Source organism: Urocampus carinirostris, chromosome 3, assembly GCF_059441175.1.
Source record: "Urocampus carinirostris isolate Australia breed hairy pipefish chromosome 3, RoL_Ucar_1.0, whole genome shotgun sequence".
NCBI lineage: Eukaryota > Metazoa > Chordata > Actinopteri > Syngnathiformes > Syngnathidae > Urocampus > Urocampus carinirostris.
Genome location: NC_142351.1, coordinates 4,948,921 through 4,969,988, shown reverse-complemented (window position 1 = coordinate 4,969,988; position 21,068 = coordinate 4,948,921). Strand labels below are relative to the sequence as shown.

At 42.9% G+C, this 21,068-nt stretch overlaps 2 protein-coding genes and 1 pseudogene across 3 annotated transcripts in view; all 3 read right to left on the bottom strand.

Moving 5' to 3' along the window:
• Window positions 1-21,068, bottom strand: part of LOC148368411 (uncharacterized) — a 261,108-nt gene that overhangs the window by 16,396 nt on the left and 223,644 nt on the right. The window lies entirely within an intron of this gene.
• Window positions 1-21,068, bottom strand: part of LOC148368423 (uncharacterized) — a 219,507-nt gene that overhangs the window by 103,530 nt on the left and 94,909 nt on the right. The gene's annotated exons all lie outside the window — the stretch shown is intronic.
• Window positions 5,756-14,803, bottom strand: LOC148368428 (uncharacterized; annotated as a pseudogene). Its single transcript, XR_015849933.1, has 3 exons — window positions 14,420-14,803; window positions 14,014-14,106; window positions 5,756-8,167 (listed from the first exon to the last, which is right to left on the bottom strand). The product of XR_015849933.1 is annotated as an uncharacterized LOC148368428 (transcript).

Sequence of the window (21,068 nt, the reverse complement as noted above, 5' to 3'; positions counted from 1 at the left end):
TTCCAACTGCGATTCGCTTTCAGTGTTTGCAGAGCGGGACGTGTCGCCGTCATCCGATTCCAAGTGTTGACAGGAGCTGATGCTTTGAGGCTCCCGCCAACCGTTATCTTCAGGTTGACCTTGATCTTCGACGAATGAACGGTCCCCGGCCAATAGCAAGACTGGAAAAACGTCCTCCTTTTTAAGAGGCTCCCCATCCTCTGTCTCTTGCTTAATGTGATAAGGCTTCAGATCCTCCTCCTCCTCAATTTTAATGGCAGTCAACTCTAGTTCCTGCCGTGCAGTGGGAAGATATTTTTGGTTGACGTCTGCAAGACACAAGTCACATTTATTTGTATTGCCCTTAACACGTCCAGTGCCGTAACGTAACGTTTTCAAACGCATTGTCCCCGAGTGCCAAAACGTAAAAAATTCTAGAGGCTTAGATCAGTAAGTATTAGGGCTTTGGAAATTAAATCACCACTAGATGGTAGGAGTGGCTTTGATCAGATTTCTTTGTCAATACTTAGTGCAGCGTTTTTTAACTGTATCTGCCGTATTACTCTGTAGGGCAGTGAGTAGCCACACGAGAATTATTGCAGAGCTCATGCATATGTTTAGTGTTCTTGCAATCAAATGTTATTTTTCAAGCAAAGTGTCCTTGTGTTTATGGAAAGTATTGTTTAGATATTCTAGGTATCGAAAATATGGATATTAAAAAAAAAAGCACTGAGGCGAAACTTCTGCTTCAAATGCATCATTTGTCAAGGAGCCATTTTTCTCAGAAGCTTTCTGGGAAACAAGTATTTTCAAAACACTTGGCAATGTCATCAAAACAACTAAATCAACTGTTGTCTCATGAAAGATGACCGTAAAAGCTTCCTTTTGGTGTGCCCTATGCCCGTATTGCTACAGAGCTAGGTTTTCTGTAAACCATAAAAAATTAGTCAATATGGCCAACATTGGTTGGCATCGGCACTTCCCATTTCAATGTTTGCCATACCATAGTAAGAATCTGGCTGGCTGCTGGGGTTTAATTGGTCCCTCCCGGGTTTCTTAAACGTGTATTATTGAAAAAAAAGTACTATTTGAAATAGAAATTAATATGAATTTCATAAATATAATGAAGTTATTACATTATATATGTGGGAGAAACGTCGCCAGATGACTCAACTAACAGGAAGTGACTGAACTCCCAAAGGGATGGATTGGCCTAGGGTCAACCAATCATGTTAAAATCCGCCTTCCACCAAGAAAACGCACGCTCCAAATTCACTTTTCTTGCTTCCGACAGGCGATCGCGCTCGACACCGGGTCTCATGCCGAATTAAGTTCTCCTATTTTTGGAGGAAACGTCGTTGGGCGTCGCCCCAAAAAATACGCAGAGAGGAGTTGTGGCAAAAAGGGAACACTCTTTATTGCATTGCTCAAAACAACTCGTGATAACCCGTGATGCTCACCTGCCCCGGCTTACACGGCAAACAGCTTCTATTCTATTATTCTATTATAATTGAATATTTTGTTTTCAAAATTTGTAAAATAATGTAATTTCTAATTTTAATGTAATATTTTTAATTACTATTATTTTTTTATTTTTTTTTATTGATATTTTTGTTATTATATATATTTTTTTTTTTCTATCACAGGCCGCGAAGCTCTGAAGCCGCGAACGTCGAAGCGCGAAGTAGCGAGGTCCCACTGTATCACATTTTCACTGTTTTTATTTTCAATACGTAAACAGTAGTGTTAACAAGCAAAATAAACTGCGATGGCTGCATGTGGTTGAGAGCGGTTAATACAATCATACTGAATGGTTCGTAGTGGTTTCACCGCAGTCCTATTCGTTGTAAATTAATTATGTAAGACATGGCTACACTTGTGGGTCATGTTTTAGTACATTCAGTTCCAGTGTGAAGAGTTCTGGATGAGTCACCCAATAACTCCTTGCCATCATGCCAGCGATCACTTCGGTTTAATGACAGGGGGGGGGGGGTATACTGTATACCGGTATACGTTTTTTTAAGCATTTTTGAAGGGGCGACGCAACTTGGCGGATTTTATTTTTTTGCGGGTGGTCTTGGTCCCCATTAACCGCGATAACCGAGGGATTACTGTATTAACATTCATTTTCTCAGGTGTTCAAATAGATAGATACTTTATTCATCCCCGAAGGGGAATTCACATTTCCAGCAGCATCCCTGAGCTGAGAACAATACAATAATAAAGCCAAAAGAATACAATATACAAATACCCAGTGTGACGTGCAAATGCCCACTGAAGCGTCTTATATAGAGTAACTAAATAGTGCTACACAGAATACATATTGCAGTAAGATTCGGTAATATCCAATGTAGGTGGTGTGGTTTAATGTGGGCCTTTACTCTGCCGGGTGGAGTTAAAGAGCCTCATGGCATGAGGAAGAAAAGATTTCTTCAGTCTGTCCGTAGTACAAGACAGTGACAGCAGTCTGTCGCTGAAGCTGCTCTTCTGTCTGGAGATAATGCTGTGTAGTGGATGCGATGGATTGTCCACGATTGACCTCAGCTTTTTCAGTGCTCGTCTCTCAGCTACTGTTGTTAGGCTGTCCGGCTCTTTGCCCACAACAGAGCTCGCTTTCCTAGCCAGTTTATTGAGACGAGAGGCATCCTTCTTCTTGACGCTGCCTCCCCAACATGCTGCCGCATAGAAGAGGGCGCTTGCCACTACTGTCTCATAGAATATTTTCAGGAGCTTTTTGCAGATGTTAAAGGAGGCCAGCCTTCTGAGGAAGTAAAGTCGGCTTTGCCCTTTCCTACATAGAGCTTCTGTGTTGGCAGTCCAGTCCAGTTTGTTGTCCAGCTGCACACCCAGGTATTTGTAGGTCTGGACAAATTCTACACATTCTCCCTTGATGGTTACAGGAACCGGGTGAGTTCTGGTTCTCCTGAAGTCCAACACCATCTCTCTGGTCTTAGTGGTGTTTAGGTGGAGGTGGTTTGCGTCGCTCCATCGGACAAAGTCCTCAATCAATTTCCTGTACTCCTCCTCCTGCCCGTTTCTGATACATCCCACGATCGTACTTTCATACTTATCGTTAGAAAATCATGCATTGTGATTTCTGGATTTTTCTTATTAGTTTATCTCTCCCACAGTGGGCATGCACCTTCGATGAAAATTTCAGACTCCTCAATGATTTCTAAGTGGGAGAAATGGCAAATCGGCAGGGTGTTCAAATACTTATTTTTTTCACTTTATGTATTTTGAAAGAATGAGCGAGACAGAAGCCCGGACTGTATTCGAAAGGAAAGTGCAGTGGATGTCGACGGCCAAATACGAGATGTTGAGGACGTTGCAGAAAATAAAACGACCAACCTGCTCTGTTCAACACAACTCGGAGTATTTTGTAAACAGCTCCTGCCAAATCTGGTTCCTGCCACGCAGTAGGAAGATATTCTTTACCGATGTCTGCAACACACAAGTCAAATTCCATTTATTTGTGACCCCTTTAATCTCACAAACTCACAAATTTCAGGGAGCCATTAAAGTTTTCATGTTACTTTACAAAAGTCACTCGAGATCCTAACTGTTATTTCCTGCACTTTTAGTATTTGCTCGAGGTGAAAAATGAGTCATTTACTGTAAAAGTCGAATTTTTCGCCAGCCTGCAAAAGTTTGGGAAGCATTGGTACCATAGCAGATTTCCTACGCCATGCCCACTCCATCACGTGAACACTTCATCACCTTACTCTTCCCAACATTCACACATATCTTACGCCTATCACATACTCTTCCAAACTCCGTGACCAACCTTCTCAATGTTTCCTCAGAATCAGTCACAAGCGCTGTGTCATCTGCAAACAACAACTGACTTACCTGCCACACCGTTCAATTGTCGATCGATTATCTCTACACCTCTGCCAAATACTCTTGCATTCACCTCTCTCACCACGCCGTCCATGGACACATTAAACAGCCATGGTGACATCAAACACCCGTCTCACACCAGTCAACACAGGGAACCACTCACTTGTCTCACTCCCTACTCTTACACATGCTCTGCTGTTCACATACAAAGTTTTCAATGCTTCCAACAACTTTCCACCCACTCCATACATCACCATCACTTGCCATAACGCCCCTCTATCATCTCTATCATACGCCTTTTCCAATTCCATGAAAGCCAAATAAACATCCTTAACTTTTGCAAAATATTTCTCACACACCTGCCGTACTGCGAACACCTGATCTACATATCCTCTTCCATTCCTGAAACCACTCTGCCACTCCATCACCACCTCATCCGTTCTTCCTCTCACACTCTTAATCAAGACTCTTCCATAAAGCTTACGGACAACAAACTGATACCTCTCGAATTGCTACATTCATACACCTTTACCCTTATACAATGACACTACACATGCACTACACCAATCAACAGGAACCATACCACTTAAAAAGCATACATTCAACAAGCTTACTAACCAGTCAATTATAACTGTGCCACCTTTTTTCCGGCATTCAGCAGTACAACCATCCAACCTAGGTTCCTTCCCCCTTTTCATTTCTTTCACTGCCTCTTGCACCTCCCATGTTTCCACAGGATCCCAAACTTAAAAACTAAATAGTGCATTTTACACATTTTTCTAGGGGTATGTTTAGGTGTTTAAAAAGTGGCTATTTGGAGGAGACCAGTTTACAGTCCGAAAACCTCTGCAAATAGGTATATTATTTTGACCATTTTTTCTTGCTTAAATTATCGTTCCGCGTCTATCCCAACTCTGCATAGGTGCGCCTAAAAATGGTGCGTAAAACATATCACTGTTGGCGTTACGAACACTTATTTCAGGGTTTAATTTGAATTCAATAGACACATGTTCATATCGACTTATTTCAAATTTTATTGGACAACCAATGTGTCAGTTATCATTTGACCCGGTCACGATTGGCTAGAGTTCTTCAGAGGTAAAGGAGGCGTTCTCATTTTTAGCAATACAGACCGCTATTACCCGAAAAAGTTGTCCATCAAAAGTTCAGGGGTTAACGGCCTCTAAAAATAGTTTTAGAAGTTTGTTTATTTGTAAACGGGAATTAGGGGGCTAAACAGACAGCTCGTAACAAGGCAGATATACTTTTCTACGTTTTTTTTTTACCCATCGGTATTATGGTGTGTTTTGGAGTAAACCTTTTTACACGCTCGGATTCACTGGACTCACGTGGATCTTACGCACTATCATGGGACTTCATGGCTGCAAGACCATGTCCTTGGTGAACCATGTCAGATTTATAGTGTCAGAGATGAGTACATTCTGATATCTTGATATTTTGAATGCCAAGAAATGAAGCATCCGACTCATTTGAACATTACTCTATTAGTTTTGATAGTTAAAGGGGGAACAATTTGTGCTACTGATGGGTCACGTTCTGTATATACTTATAACAGTTCATATTTCAGTTTAACGTTGTCTTATAATGTGGTTATGGTGATTTCCAGTCTCAACTTCATTTTGGTCCAGTCAAATCCAAGTCCCTTTTCTGTTTTGTCTTGAGTTCACACATAGTTAAGTTTCGGTTCTGGCAAAAGTCATCACTAGTAACACGATTTCTGACTCTTTTAAGGCAAAAATAACAACACATTTCCAAATGGCTTTAAATAATTTCAATTTGGTTCAGAATCTAATTTGGTGGTTACCAATTTGGTCAGCAGGCAGTGCTCTCGTTTTCCAACACAAATTAATTTCAAAAAAGCCTGTGTCTAGCATTTATAAAATTGACCCACAAATTATGCACGCAGTTTAATTTTAACTAAGTTTTATTCACATGACAAAGAGATTTCGATCAAACGAAAGAATAAAGCACATTGTTGACTCGAGCATTCAGCGTGAGCAAGAGGGAAGGTGGAAGAAATGATGATGAAGTTAACAGTACTGATCAATGAACCTGATTTTAAGGTAATAGAGTCATTTAACTCATCAGGGCTTGTTTTAATAGCGTGCCAACATGGGATATTTGCCCAAAACACAAAGAGGTTGTTTGCACCAACCCTTTTTGTGTACTTTTGAGAACAAAATGTCCCTCAGGGGAGGGGTGTGTGAGAAGCAGCACATGGACAAGCAGGAAGATGAAGAAATAAAGGTTCCTATCTTCTTTGGCGGGGGACTTCCCGGGGATTGTTCTCGTCCGGACGACAGGGACAGAGAGGACTACAGGCTCGCCAAGCATTGGGACTCTGGTGAGAAGAGGCCCCAACCCTGGGGACCTAGGTCGGCGAGCTTATTGTTTCATAATTGTAATTGTTGATAACAGGAAAAATTGTATGCGGACACACGATGAAATAGATCATCCATCAAGAAACATGACACATATGCTAATTATTAATCTTTTGACTCCATATGAAGACTTTGGGGTTTGCAATAAAGTTTCTTTACTATACAGCACGAGAGTCTGCTCACTTCCTGTGAATGAATGTGGGTTTTTTGATGTGTTGGCAGAGTCAGTGGTTGGAAAACGGTGAGGGGAAATGGTTTTGTGGCAGTTATGTTCCTATAGACAGCCTGTATGATACTTGGACAATTAAGTGTTTTTAAGCTCCCACTTTCAGTAAATGTTTGACCACAAACCGAGCAGGCAAGTCTTCTCGCCAGTGTGGGATCTTGTGTGTAATTTCTAGTGCCGATACGGATGAATTTTTCACCACAAGGTCAACAGGTCAAAGATTTCTCACTGATGTGGATTTTAGAGTGTCTTGTTAAATTGCCACTCTCAATAAATCTTTTACCACAAACTGAGCAGGAAAAAGGCTTCTCGCCAGTGTGGGTTCTGGTGTGTTTGGTTAAGTACCCACGCTGGGTGAATCTTTTATCGCAAACTGAGCAGGCGAAAGGCTTCTCGCCAGTGTGGGTTCTAGTGTGTACATTCAAATGCCCTTGTTCGAAGAATCGTTTTCCACAAACTGAGCAAGAAAAAGGCTTCTTGCCCATGTGGGTTCTAATATGTTTTGTTAAACTCCCATTTTCTAAGAATCCTTTACCACAAATTGAGCAAGAAAAAGGCTTTTCGCCTGTGTGAGTTCGTTGGTGTGATTTCAGTTGTCCATTTCGGGTGAATCGTTTTCCACAAATTGAGCAAGAAAAAGGCTTCTCGCCAGTGTGGGTTTTTTGGTGTGATTTCAAATGTTCATTTTGGGTGAAATTTTGACCACAAACTGAGCAGGAAAAAGGCTTCTCGCCAGTGTGGGTTCTACTGTGTTTCTTTAAGCTTCCACTTTTAGTGAATCTTTGACCGCAAACTGAGCAAGAAAAAGGCTTCTCGCCAGTGTGGGTTTTTTGGTGCAATTTCAAGAGTCCATTATGGGTGAATGTTTGACCACACACTGAGCAAGAAAAAGGCTTCTCGCCAGTGTGGGTTAGTTGGTGTAATTTCAACAGTTCATTTCGGGTGAATCGTTTTCCACAAATTGAGCAAGAAAAAGGCTTCTCGCCCGTGTGGGTTAGTTGGTGTAATTTCAAGTGTACATTTTGTATGAAATTTTTACCGCAAACTGAACAGGAAAAAGGCTTCTCGCCAGTGTGGGTTTTTTGGTGAACTTTCAAATGACCATTTTGGGTGAATTTTTTACCGCAAACTGAGCAGGAAAACCGCTTCTCGCCAGTGTGGGTTCTACTGTGTGTTGTTAAGTCCCCACTTTGTGTGAATGTTTTACCACAAACTGAGCAGGCAAAAGGCTTCTCTCCAGTGTGGATGAGTTGGTGTAATTTCAAATTTTCATTTTGGGTGAATCTTTTACCGCAAACTGAGCAGGCAAAAGGCTTTTCACCAGCAGGGAATTTCATATGCAACTTCATATCAGACTTGCGTGGAAACGTTTTCCCACACTGAGAAAATGTGTTACCACCTTCCGACTGCGTGTCGCTTTCAGCGTTTGCAGAGTAAGACGTGTCGTCGTCATCCGTTTTCACGTGTTGACGGGAGCTGATGCTTTGAGTCTCCTGCCAACCGTTATCTTCAGGTTGACCTTGATCTTCGATGGTTGAACGGACCCCAGCCACTGGCAAGACTTGAAAATCGTCCTCCTCTTTAACGCGAACAGGCTCCCCATCCTCTGTCTCTTGCTTTATGTGATAAGGCTTCAGATCTTCCTCCTCCTCCTCAATTTTAACGGCAGGCAACTCTGGTTCCTGCCGTGCAGTAGGAAGATATTTTTGGCTGACGTCTGCAAGACACAGGTCACATTTATTTGTATTGCTCTTAACTCCTTCAGTGCCGTAACATACGTTTTCAGAAGCTTGTCCCAGAGTGCCAAAACGTAAAAGAAAAATTCAAAAGGCTTAGGCTTTGCTGATCATTAAGTATGAAACTTCTGGGAATTAAATCACGACTAGATGGTAGGAGTGGCGTTGATCAGATTGCTTTGTCAACACTTAGTGCTGCGTTTTGTTCATGTAACCGCCGTTTTACTCTGTATGGCAGAGTGTAGGCGCCGGCGTATATGCAAAGTGCGCGCAGTGTGACGAGAAGAGCAAAAATATAAGTACCGACTGATAACGCTTCAAATCTTTATTCTTTCTAAAAAAAAAAAAAAAAAGACCAAGGGCCTTTGTTGGGATAACGAATCGTAGGACCCTGCGATCACCATGACGACCTGAATCATGTGATCACGTCACCCGAGACAGGGGTTGAGAATTCTTGCAAAGTTCATGCATACGTTTAGTGTTCTTGCAATTAAATGTTATTTTTCAAGCAAAGTGCCCTTTTGTTTATGGAAAGTATTGTTTAGATATTCAAGGAACAACTAAAAAAAATCCCAGCATGAGGAAAATGAAGAAACCTTGAGAATGAGCCACACATGAGGTCATCCCCTTGACCAGGCAAAAATGGATAATGCAAGAAACAGAATCAGAAAACACACAGTCAACATCAGTGTTTGCCATATCATAGGAAGAGTCTGGCTGGCTGCTGGGGTTTAATTGGTCCCACCTGGGTTTCTAAAACCTGTATTATTAAAAAAGTATTATTTGAAATGGAAATTAATAAGAATTTCATGAATATGATGAAGTTATTACATTATATATGTAAGAGAAACGCAGCCAGATGACTCAACTAACAGGAAGAGACTGAACTCCCCAAGAGATGGATTGGCTTAGGGTCAACCAATCATGTTGGAGTCCACCTCCCACCTATAAAACGCATGCTCCAAATTCACTTTTCTAGCTTCCAGCCGGCGATCACGCTCAACACCAGCTCTCATGCCGTTTTAAGTTCTCCTTTTTCGGAGGAAACGTCGTTGGGCATTGCCCCAAAAAAATACGCAGAGAGGAGATGTGGCAAAAAGGGAACACTCTTGATTGCATTGCTCTAAACAACTTGTGATAACTCGCGATGGTATTCCGCCCCGGCTCACTCGGCAAACATTTTTTGACTTCCACCAGATGTCTACACACAAAAGGCTCCTGTCAACTCCAAGACTGTTTGCTTCAAATTCATTTCAGGTTCAACTTTCCTTATCCTTACTTATTATCCACTTTCTACAACAATATCTCACTATTCCATTATTTTATTAGCCAGAACCCTTATTTTATTTACGTGAGAGCAAAACTTGGAAACTGAATAGAACGCCATTATTGTCATTACACAGAGTCATGAAATTCAAATCCGCCCCATTTCGTGCACCTATACACATAGAATTTAGAGCAAAACAGAATTTAAATGTAACATCGAATTCAAAAAAATAAAATTAAGTTAAAAGTAGGGCAAATACCAATCTACTACCAAATATTTTTAATTTTACACAATAGAAAACGTAGGTAGGCAGATACCGTGACAGGAGCGAGGGGGATGTTTTTAAAGATTGGGTGCAACATTTTAAAACTTAAGCCTGTAATCATGATTGGGCCAGGAGATAGCAGCACATTCACACACGTTTTGCATTTACTTCTTAGACACGCTCAAATGAACTCTTTTTTTTTTTAAATTTTGGGGGTTTGTTACGCCCTGAACAGGCCTAATAAAAGTAACATACCAGCAGATGGGTGAAATGAAAAAAGAATTAGGGCTTTTTGAACATCCTTAATAGAGAAAGTCTAGAATCAAACACATGGTCGTGTAAAATCCGCACACACCCGAATAAAGCAAAATCATCACAACAATAATTTTCATCATTTCTTACGTGTAAAAATATACGTCTTTGAAAAGAATCAGCGAGGGAGAAGCCCTGGTCTTATACTACTCGACAGCGGAACGTTAGATGTCAAGTAGTAATGTGCCTGTCAGTTCGAATCCTTGAAGCGTGTGCCGAGTATTTTAGAGGAGTGGTTCGTGTAGTGCGAGCCAATGTGTGTGTTGATGATGTAAGCGGAGTCATTTGAAGCCCCGCGAAACGCGTGTGCCTCGTCATCGGTTCAGAGAATGATTCTTAAGCAAAGAGTGACGTTTGAAGGAAAGCGCCAAAGTAACGCTGTACTTTGGAAAATAACCTCTGGAATAAGCATTTTTGTTTTACCTCCTTATTTGGCACTTTCACTTGTTGCATGAGCACAAACATAGAACGAGTGCCACAGAATAATTCATGTTAAAGCACTCTTTCAGAGAATGATTAACACCCCAATATTTTATTGCATGCACCAAGCACGTTATAAATTATTCTGTCCACAAGATGCAGTCATCGAGGACATGATTCATCTTAAAGCCCCTACATGTGTGTGTAAAACATTTCCCTGCAGGGCTTCACTGCTTTATGGGGCTTCATTTTGCCATTACTTAACTGTCAAGAATGTTGCAGAAACTACAGTGAGCAACCTTGTCTGTTAGCCCAGAAAATAAGTCCAGTGAAGAAAATAAGTACTTAAATACCCTGGCTGTTTTGCTATTTCTCCTGCTTAGAAATCATGGAGGGGTCTGAAATTGTCATTGTGGGTGCATGTCCCCTGTGAGAGAGATAAACTAAAAAGAAAATTCCAGAAATCACAATGCATGATTTTTTAACAATTTATTTGTGTGATACAGCTGCAAATAAGGATTTGAACACCTGTGTGTCATCTAGAATTTTGACCCTGGAAGACCAGTTAGTCTACCCATTAGAAGTCCACCTGCACTCCATGTATCATCCTGAATCAGATGAACTTGTTTGAGGTCGTCAGCTACATAAAGACACGTGTCAACCCCACACAATCAGTCAGACTTTAAATTGTAACATGGCGAAGACCAAAGAGCTGTCCAAAGACACCAGAGACAAAATTGTATGCCATCCGCAAGGCTGAAAGGGCTACGGAGCAATTGCCAAGCAGCTTGGTGAAAAAAGATCCACTGTTGGAGCAATAGTTAGAAAATGGGAGAAGCTAAACATGACGGTCAGTCTCAATCGGGGTGAAGCCCTATGCAAATTACCACCTTGTGGGGTCTCGATGATTCTAAGAAAGGTGAGGAATCCGCCCGAAACTACACGACAGGCGTTGGTCAATGACCTGAAAAGAGCTGCGACCACCGTCTCCAAGGTTACTGTAGGTAATTGTCAACAACACCCCCCTGCGGAACTGGCTGCTGGACTTCCTCTGTGACAGACCCCAATTAGTGCGGATAGGTCAGAACAGTTCAGATGTCATCTACCTCAGCACGGGCTCCCCCCAAGGCTGCGTCCTAAGCCCCTTGCTGTTCACCTTGATGACACACGACTGCGTCCCTAGGTCCGCCACAAACCACATCGTGAAGTATGCTGACGACACAACAGTGGTGGGCCTCATCAGGGATGACAACGACCTGGCCTACAGAGCGGAGGTGGAGCAGTTGGTGGGCTGGTGCAGGGACAACAGCCTGGTCCTGAATGTTGACAAAACTAAAGAGATCATTGTCGACTTTAGGAAAAACCAGCCCAAACATGCCCCACTTTGCATCAACAACAAGGCTGTGGAGGTTGTCAGCAGTATCAAGTTCCTAGGGGTGCACATTACAAACAAACTCACCTGGTCCGTGAACACTGCATCACTGGTTAAGAGGGCACAGCAACGCCTGTACTTCCTGCGGAGGATGAGGAGAGCCCACCTGCCCCCACCCTCCCTCATCACATTCTACAGGGGCACCATAGAGAGTATCCTGACCAGCTGTATCTCTGTGTGGTGTGGAGGCTGCAGCGCTAACGACTGGGGTAGTGTGAGGAGGGTAACGAGGACAGCAGAGAAAATAATCGGGACTACACTTCCCTCCATTCAGGACATTGGCCAGAAGCGCTGCCTATCCCATGCCAAGAACATTACCGGGGACCCCTCTCACCCCCATCATGGACTGTTCACTCTGCTAGCCTCTGGGAAGAGGTACTGCAGTGTGCGGTGCAGGACCACCAGGCTCCGCAATAGTCTAGTCCCCCTGGCCATTAGACTGTTAAATGGTCAATCTAACATATAGTTAACTTAAATCTAAACGGCTGCTAATCTGACTTTTTGCACTACTGGCAGTTTTTTATAGCTTGCCACTCCTTGCACATTGCTCTCTGCACTATTGTAATTACAGTGTTATGTTACAGTGTTACTGTGTACCTGACTTGTTAACCTGACTGCCCATTTTGCACATCTGGTTAGCTACTCTTCTTGCACTATCGGCACTATGGTAAAATACTATACGTAGCCAAAATACAATACAACTTTATTTATATCTGTACATTCAAGGAAACTGTGGGGGTCAGATGCATCGACATTTCGTTCTGTATACACGTGTACTAGAATGACAATAAAGTAGATCTGAATCTGAATCTGAAGTAAGCTTAAACGTATTTTCTAGTGTGTATTTCTAATCAGTTTTATGGCCCATTTTGGTGTCTCTTAGTCTTCCTGTCTTTGTTAACGTTTCCAGGGGGGGTGGTCTCTTTCTCTTTGTCTTAACCTTCCAGTACCTGTGACTTCAATAAAACACAGGGGCCAAAGCAGCGAGAGTTAGAGGGAGTTTCGACCAGTGAGGAGAGAGCTAGTAAATTGAGCTCCCCCTTCAACTGCAGTTGTAAAGAAAACTCAACAAGTCTTATGCCCGGTGTATTTTCTAGCTTTAGCCAACTTTTATAGATCTCCCACACGTAAGTGGTCGTTTTTAGACCCCAAAGTACGACACTAAGACGTCATGATTTTAAATCACGCATGGCACGAAAAATCCCTGTGCTTAAACCAGCACATGTCAAGGCCCTTCTTCAGTTTGCATATGACCATTTGGATGATACAGAGGAGTTGTAGGAGAAGGTTTTGTGGTCAGGTGAGACCAAAATAGAACTTTTTGGTCATAATTCTACTAAGCGTGTTCGGAGGAAAAAGAATGAAGAGTGCAATCCTTACTGCGACGAAGTGCATTGCATTAAAGAGAGGATGACTGGGGCCGTGTAGTGATAGATTTTGGGTAGCAACCTCCTCTCCTTAGTCAGATCATTGAAGACAGGTTGTGGCGGGTCTTCCGACAACGCAACGACCCGAAGCACGCAGCCAGGAAAACCAAGGAGTGGCTCCGTAAGAACCATATCGGTTCTAGCATGGCCGTAACAGTCTCCAGACCTGAACCCAATCAGAAATCCTTTGAGGGAGCTCAAACTCAGAGTTTCTCAGCGACAGCCCAGAAACCTGACCGATCGAGAGAAGATCTGTGTGGAAGAGTGTGTCAAGATCGCTGCTGCAGTGTGTACAAAGCTGGTGAAAGACTACAGGAAACGTTTGACCTCTGTTATAGAAGACAAAGGCTACCGTACCAAATATTAGTATTCATTTTCTCAGGTGTTCAAATACTTATTTGCAACTATATCACACAAATAAATCGTTAGAAAATCATGCATTGTGATTTGTAGATTTTTCTTATTAGTTTATCTATCTTACGGTGGACATGCACATTCAATGGAAATTTCAGACTCCTCAAATGATTTCTAAGTGGGATATGAAGCAAAATAGCAAGGGTTTCAAATACTTATTTTCTTCACTGTATGTATTTTGAAAGAATGAGTGAGACAGAAGCCCGGACAGTAATCGAAAGAAAAGTACGGTGGATGTCGACGGCCAAATACGAAATGTCAAGGACGTTGCAGAAAGTAAAACGACCAACCTGCTCTGTTCAACACAACTCGGAGTATCTTGTAAACAGCTCCTGGCAACTCTGGTTCCTGCCACGCAGTAGCAAGATATTCTTCACCGATGTCTGCAACACACAAGTCAAATCGCGTTTATTTGTGACGCCTTTAATCAGAGAAACTCACAAAGGGACGCAGTGAAAATTTTCACGGAGCCATTTAAGTTTTCATGTTACTTTATACGTGTCACTCGAGAGCCTCAATTTTATTTCCTGCACTTTTAGTATTTGCCCGAGGTGAAAAATAAGTAATTGACTGTAAAATGTTGAAAAAGTTGTATTTGAATTTAAAACCACTATTCTTTCTTTCTTTCTTTTAAATCGCCAGCCTGCAAAAGTATGGGAAGTGTTGGCGCTGGAGCAGAAGCAAAAAATGACCAACCTGCCCCGAGCTGCTTGGAAACAGCGTCCGGTGGTCGACATTCTCGCTCGGTCTCCTCTTTGGCCCCCTGGAGCTTCTCTTGAAAAAATCCTTCCCCACTGGAGCACATTTTTCCGCCTTTGAACGAAAAAAAACGCCACGAGGTGTCGCTCCAACTCGGCACTAAAAAGGAAAAACCTTCGAAAAGGACCGCGAAGTAATACTTCTGTCGAGTTTACGTCGTTTGAAGTCAACTACAGGACTTTCTCGACATTTTCTTTCTCGGCAGCCATGACAGATTTTCCTTCCAAAACCCGCCGCAATGGATTGTGGGTACACGTAACACGGATCACATGCTGCATTCATGAAAATTGGTGTGTCGGGAGATCCTACCAGATACGACCGAAAAGCGTCTCAAGAATGTGGGAAATCGGGGTTTTCCAACCCCCAACCAGGGAAATATAATTGGAAGGACACTCGAGGTGGGAGGTCCTAGTTGCAAAGTTGGGGTACAAACCCTTTCTCCTGGTTGTAGGTTGGAAATTTCCGTTGTCGTTCTTTAGGGAACGCAGCAACAGAAACTCATAGAGTACCAGATAGATGGGCGCAAAAATATCCATCGAAGCTTAGAGTTAAGTTAGACATTGTAAACTTGGCAGAAGTTCAGCGCGACGTATTACGCGAATTTAAACAAAGTTAAAGTGTAACGAGACCAAGTGAATGGGCTCGCTCCAAATAGTGTTACACATTTGTTTTATATATATTGTTTTGTTGTTGTTTAACCTCATCTGCAAAATAGATGATAAATGTCAGTCTCACACACACCATTTAATTGTTGGCATTAAGGTTAATTTATTAAGCCGAAACCGCGCGCCGGGAGACGAGAACGGCGCGCCGTGCTAGGGTCGTCGGCCGAGCGGGCTCTGCCCAGTTACGGGGGTAGCCCGATCACGCCCGCCGCCTTTTCTCGCGTCGCGCCGTGTGACGCCGCGTTCGCCGAACTCGCTCTGTCGCGCGGCCCGGGAAGTAACTGCGAAGTAGCGACGCCCCTTCAAAGAAAATAAAAAAATAAATAACCATTACAGACCGCGAAGCTCTGAAGCCGCGAACGTCGAACCGCGAAGTAGCGAGGTCCCACTGTAGTGAGAAAAAGTGTGTGTGATGAGATGAAAGAGAGGTAGGTGCCTTTGTGGGGAGGGGGTATGTGACCTCCCGGGTAGTTGCTGCCTTAACTCTGGTTAAAGTGTATTTGATGTGTGTATTGAGGGTGGACACATTCCTTGAAATCAACACAAGTACAAAACTTATTTTCATGTAAGGAGAGGAGTGTGTTATGGAAAATAATATGTGTTTAATCGTGTGTGTGTGTCTGTCATGGCAGGTCAGTGCGTGGTGTGGCTCTTTGACTCTCATCTCATCTCATTAGCTACACCGCTTATCCTCAGTAGGGTCGCGGGGGTGCTGTAGCCCATCCCTGCAATCCTCGGGCAGTGGGCAGGGGACACCCTGAACTGGTTGCCAGCCAATCGCAGGGCACACAGGGACAGACAACTCGCTCGCTCATTCACACCTAGGGACAATATGGACCGGCCGATTCACCTGAAATGCATGTTTTTGGAACGTGGGAGGAAACCGGAGCGCCCCCGCAAGCACGGGGAGAACATACAAACTCCGCACAGGAAGTCTGGAGCTGGATTTGAACCCACGACAGGTTCCCATGACATGAACTGTGCCGCACAAGCGCTAACCACTGCGCTGCTGTGCTGCCCGAGAAAGGGTATATACCCCAACTTTACAACTAGGACCTCCCACCCCGAGTGTCCTTCTAATGATATTGGAAAACCCCAATTTCCCACATTCTTGGGAGGCTTGGGAGACTGTATAACATTAATGATCATGATTTGCATGTTGTTACTGAACATAAGTGTCATGTACGGTAATTGATTGTGCCTGCGCGGCAGACGCGTTATTACGGTACACACAGGAAGACCGCGTGGAATCTGGAGACATTTTTTGGTTTGGTTTGGTTTGAACAAATTTATTGACACTAAAAACAGAAAACAATCATGACAATCTCAACAGCAATTAAGCACATTCACAATATTATATTCCAATATTACGTTTTTAACAGCAAACACAAAGTGAGGTTTGAACAAACCTTCTCGAAAATCAAACATATTCACAATTTCATTATATAACATCTTTGTTAGTGTCAATAGATCCGTCCAGGCCAAAGTCGATTGTCCTCGGTCTGAACAAATCCACTGACACCAACAGCAGCAAAACACAGCCATCAAGCATATTCACAATTTTTTAATATCTGACTATATGACGTGACGATATGACGTATTAACATTTTTTCCTGACATTTTCAACATCAATTAAACAATTTCAGAGTTATTTTCTTTTAACAGTAGTTAACCAGCGTGTAAAAGGCAATACTATTGTGCAAGGGCATAGCTCTGCCATCCCACCCTCCCAAGCAGCATTCTTCCAGTCCTCTGTGTGGGTCCTCTCCCTTCTGCATGGGTCCTCTCCCTTCTGGGTTCCACAACCCAGGCCGTTGCTGCCGGTGTTGTGCCCTTTTCCGACTCCTATGCAAATTCCTCCCCCCCTCCGATTTTAAATGAAAAAAAACAACAATGATTTGTTTACACCGCGGGATCCAATGCAACCAGGGTTTCATTCACAATAAAAAAGACATTACATACGGATATTATAGTAAATCAAATAAATATTATTTGTGTACAATTAGTTGTGATTGCGGAAATCATAGCGTACAGTGACGTTGGTGACTTTTCCATCCGCGTTAACAAACGCATTTTGTAAAATACGATCGCGCTTTATTGTTTAAATAAACGCGTTATATAGACTAGTATCTCCCAATTATTATAATTAGCTTGCTTTATTGTTTTAATAAGCGTTTTATATATGTAACGGGTGTAATAATAACTTTTATTTTATTGAAATTCCTGCTAAAATATGTGTATAGTTTTTGGTAAATGTCCTGCAATGCTGAGTCCAACAGTGCCATCTGCTGGTATGGGGTGGGGTTTGGTTTTGGCTTCTAACATGTGACCAGGAGGCGGGGTTTTGTCAGTTTAACCAGAGTACTACAAAGGTAAGACATATCTTTTGGTGCTCCACAAAATAAGTTAATTTTAAACTTTATAACCCCAGCTGACAAATCTCTCACCATGCATAGTAATGTGATTGATATTGTCAAGCTGTTTAGGTTTATTTTCGTTTTGTTTCTGTTTTACTAAATCTTAATTCCCCTTGTAGAGATCAAAGAGATCAGACCCAGCAGAAAAAGCTAATGTTGTGACTCATCCATTTGCAGGTAAATTGTACCCATTTTTATACTCATTATTGTTTTTATTCCTAGTTTTCATATACATTAAAAAAAGGATGATGTTGGTTAAAATTCAGAGTAAAGAAAAACATGTTGAATTCATTGTAAACGTTAAAAATCCACTATACGATCTCTTGTTAAAAGTATCTTGTTAAAATGCAAAGATTTATAAATGTATTGTGATATTCTAAAATGTATTTTCTGTAAAGTGAAAAGACAGCTCTTTGATATGCTTTGTTGTCAGTTTAACCAGAGTACTACAAAGAGATCAAAGAGATCAGACCCAGCAGAAAAAGCTAATGTTGTGACTCATCCATTTGCAGAAACTGTAATAATAAAAACCTCATCATCCAGTCCAGCGTGAATGTGGATCTTTGGTGGGACACGTACACCGCGGTTACATTGGTGCCGTGACCCGTGACTTCTATCAAGCTCTCCGAACCGAGGACTGTCCTACCTGCCACATCATTTCATGAAGCCATCAGCTCACAGTATTTAAAACTGCTATACAGTGACGTGTTACGCAGGCGATTTTGACTTATTTACATCTTTGAAACATGTTTACTCAGAGCACAAGTGACGTTTCTGAGGGTGTAGCTGATCAGATGACAAATATTATTCAGGAGATAGGACATAAATTGGCTGATAGCATATTCACAAATATACAGTCACGTAATATAGTAGCTCCTAACGCTGCTGCCACACAAGATGTAGCAAACAGATTGAGTCAGGTGGTTACACAGAGAAAGGTTAAGGAACCGCCGTCATTTATTGGGGATGGCTCAGACTCAATAACAATACATGAGTGGGAAGATCTAATGAGGACATTTATTAAGAAGAGTAATGTGAGACTTGAAGAGCAAGCAGAGGAAATCCAAATGCATTTGAGAGGAAAAGCTAAAGATGTAGTTAGGTTTGGCATTAGAAACAGTAATATAGACGTCTATACCCGCCCTGACATGATTTATAGTCTCCTCAGGAAACACTTTAGCTGTACCAAGTACTCTGCTGTCCCTTTAGCTGACTTTTATTCAACTTTGCCCAAACACCAGGAGGACCCCTATGACTACTGGCTGAGACTAAACAGAGCAGCTGACCTTGCCTCTGAGTGCTTGAGTGAGCAGGGCAAAACATTTGACAACCCTGAAATAGAGGTCACTCGCATGTTTATTAGGAACTGCCCATGCAAGGAACTGGCACTCACTTACAGATCAAAAACCATCGAAAAGTGGTCAGCATGTGAGGTACTAGAGGTGCTGAATGAATACCACGCTGAGAAGAGCTACAAAGCAGATTCCCTACAACAATCTGCGAATAGAGCGGAAATTGCCGTACACAAAGCTGAGGTGAACCATGGTCCAACCCTCATGCACGAGCCACCTCAGACTTCGAGCCCACAGTATGTCTCTCTAACGGACGTTATTAGTATGTTGGAGAAGGTTCTGATACGTGTTACCTCAAACCAGTTTCAAGGGAGAAGGCGAGCTCCAACCAGGCGACCTGGAGACAGAATTAATGGTTTCACTGACAAGCCATGTATCATTTGCAAAGAAGTCGAACACAGTGCTCTCTCTCATTGCCGAGACAAAAACCTTTGCTTTCACTGCCATGCCCCAGGGCATTCTCGACGTGATTGTCCAGTGACGAAAGTTGTCCCACTGCCTCAGGGAAACTAACTGATCTGCGCTTAGGGGAGAACAGTGCAGATCAACTGAGTATACCTCCCACCACTAATGTGAAGCCTGACATGCAAGACAATAAATCAATTTATGAGTTGTATAGCAACAAGATACCTCCATCGAAGAAGCTGATCTTTCAGGGGTTTCAGAGAATAGCGGAGACTGACGAACTGTTTTACACACCTGTACTTGTGCAAGAAGGCCCCACTTTCAGAGCGCTATTGGACAGCGGGTCGATGGCTTGTACAGTAAGTGAGGACACGGCTAAGTCCCTCCTGCAGCAATTCCCTGATATGATGAGTTACACGGCCGATGATTATGTCATTGTAGGCTGCGGTGGACACCAAGTTTCTCCCAGAGATATGTACGACATTCACGTCACAGTTTACGGGTGCCAAATGATAATACCAGTAATGGTGGTGCCAGGCCAGACAGAACAGATGATCCTTGGCAGCAATGCCATCAAATATATTTTGACTCAATTGAAAAGTACTGATGGCTATTGGAGATTAGTTTCCACTCCTGACAACGGTCTGTCCGATAACCACAGTCAATTCCTGTCAATGCTTTCCAACACAGAGAGATGGAGAGGTGATTGCATTCCAGACAAGGTAGGGACAGTAAAGATCAAAAGTTGCGTGACGCTGAATCCACGGACCGAGTACGTTATTTGGGGCAAGTTACCTGAGTTGGCCGGGGCATCAGCGGGCAGCACAGTTGTCGTTGAGCCAACCCAATCTAAGGCTGCGCCCAGACAAGTCCTTGTCGGACGAGTTGTTACTCCACTCTGGGGAGATGGATGGGTGCCTGTTAAAGTCTTTAATCCCACGGACAGAGTTGTGGTGCTGAGAAGAAACAGGAAAATTGCAGATGTGTCTCCTTGTATCGCAGCGGAAGACCTGCCCAATGCAGAGGAGGTCAAGTGCAACGTGCAGAGTGTACAGAGCAAAGAGGTCCGACCCAGGTCAGAAGAGGACATGATGCGTGCATTGGAAGCTCTGGGACTGCAAGACATTGACCTGAAGTCATGTGAGGTTTCGCTGCAGTGTAAAGACAAGCTCCTTCATATCATCGAACAATTCGAGTCAATCTTTTCTCGCCATAAGATGGACTGTGGAGAGGCCAAAGAGTTTGTACATCGTATCCACCTTGTTGATGATAAGCCGTTCCGTCTACCCTACAGACGTATACCACCAAGTCAGTATGAAAAATTGAGGACGACTCTGAACGAGATGGAAGAGAAAGGAATTATTCAGAAGTCGACTAGCGACTATGCATCTGCGCTTGTTCTCATATGGAAGCGGAATGGAGAACTAAGGGTATGCACTGATTTCAGAAGGCTTAATGCAAGAACAATAAAGGATGCCTACCCACTACCGCATCAAGCTGATGCTTTGGCCGCACTTGGGGGAAATGCCTTTTTCTCCACAATGGATCTGACGTCAGGCTACTACAATGTCCCCTTGCACCCTGACGACAAAAAGTACACGGCATTCTCCTCATCATTCGGCCTTCACGAGTACAACCGGCTCCCTCAGGGACTTTGCAACAGCCCAGCAACATTTATGAGGATGATGATGTCAATATTTGGTGATCAGAATTTCATGAGCCTATTATGTTACCTCGACGATCTGAT